Genomic DNA, 1986 nt, shown 5'->3' on the forward strand with positions numbered 1-1986 from the left:
AGGGCGCTGCTAAGAAACCTTTCTCCAAACCCAGAGCGAACCGTGCACCATTGCAAAATGATCTCCCACGTGAAGAAAGAGCTCTAAACGAAATGGAGGTTGGCCTGGAAGCAGTCATCTCATCCATCAGAAATGAGAGGTTCGTCTCCAGGCGGAAGAGACACCGCTGTCCCCCGGCCCAGGGGCAGCTGCACTGCCCCACCGAGGTGCACAGAAGTGAATCAGTGCCTGGGGAAGGTGGGATTACGTTGGTGGAAGGTGGCAACATCCTCCGTCTCGCTCTGTAATTACTCCACATGTGTAGGCAGCTGCCTGTAGTGGCAAAGCAGCGAGGGGGCGGCTGACAGCTCCTCCACCAGCTCATTAGTGCAGTCACTCCAAGGGGGAGCGGTGGTACAGGGAAATAATTACAGTGGGCTCCCCAGGCAGAATGGCCGTGCTGGGTGCTGGGCCAGCAGGGCTGCTCCAGGCACTGGGAAGGAATAGGGCAGACAGCACTGTGCCCATAGTGTGCTCTGGGGCTGTGCGGGCCAGATAAGGCATCGGACAACAGCTGGGCATTGGGGCTGTGAAGCACCAGGGCCAGTTTTGGACCCGTGGGTTCCCAGAGCTCCGGGTGCTCACATTGCCTTGCCCTAACATGGAGTTCCAGGAGTCCTCCATGGAACACCAACACGCAGCTCCTACATGGTGCCCATGCAGCACCTGCAGAAACCAAGGAAAGCATCTCCTCGGCTTCAGGAAATGCTGTTTTCCTCCCACAGCCATGGCAGCAAAACGGGATGCGGGTAACACCATAGCATCTGCCCCCAGCTCCAAGTTCTCATCTCCATGCTGCACCCGCTGTAACGCACACAACTCTGAGCCTTTGCTGACAGCAAAGCCATCATATTGGTTTCCTATAAGCCTGCAGCTGGAGCAGCCCCGTGCCATGGGCGCTGCCCCCCGCTCAGCAGTAACAACCCTCACTGTGACCCCAGGGCTCCGTGCAGCGCTCTCAATGCAGAAGCGACAAAAGCTATGGTTGGGGGCAGGAGGAGAGCACAACCAACAGCCCCCATTGGTTCTCTAAGGAGCAAACATGGTTCAACCACAGGTGTTCTGGGACAGAACTCACCAGCACTGCCCTATGGCAGAGGCCGACACCAAATCACACTCGAAGTTGCCGAGCACATGGCACAGCGATGGCACCCAGGACACAGAGCTCTGCAAACTGCCATCAGCACAGCCCTTCGAGGGCAACACCCCTGGGACAACACCTGAGTCACCACCAAAACTGCTCTGGAACTGACCACACCAAGAGCACAGCACAGGGACAGCATCAGGGAACCTGCTTTGGCAGGGGGGTTGGACTCGATGATCTCTGGAGGCCCCTTCCAACCCCTACAATTCTGTGATCAGCGCGATGCTGTAGGTCTGCGCTTTGCACGGCTGGAGATGGAGGAGGATCGGCGCATTTTAGAGGGTGCAGTGGGGTGGCGCAGGGACCCCAAAACCAGAAGGCGCCATCCGCAGAGCCACCCTGCATCCTGCAGGGCCTGGCATTTCACGTGCCCGCAGGAGCCTTCTGAACTTCCCCATGCCGACGTTCCAGGCACTAGATTCTTTTTCTAACCATTTTCTTTTAACGCAGAACGCTCAGAAGAGCTCCAGCTTGAGACCGAAGATGTGAGAGCCGTGCGGGTGGAAGGGACGGCATCCCGTGCGACGTGCCGGGCTGGAGAGGACCTCCCGACCACGACCACCGCATCCAGCAAACCGAACCACGCGGAACGGCGCTTTTTCCCCCATCCGATTTCAAAACCAAAAAGCAAACCGTGAGAGCCGGAGCCCGCGGAACCGCGGAGCTAAGCGGGGAGCTCACCGCTCTCGGGTAACGAGAGAAAGGGAACGGCGGCCCGAAGTGACCCGGGGACGGGGTAAGTGGGGGGAGGGGGTGCTGCCCCGCACCCATCCCCACGCAGAGCGGGGGGGGGGGGGGGGGGG

This window comes from Lagopus leucura, unplaced genomic scaffold, assembly GCF_019238085.1.
Source record: "Lagopus leucura isolate 7727_CA_CO unplaced genomic scaffold, USGS_WTPT01 111-10_obj-0_obj, whole genome shotgun sequence".
Classification (NCBI taxonomy): Eukaryota; Metazoa; Chordata; class Aves; order Galliformes; family Phasianidae; genus Lagopus; species Lagopus leucura.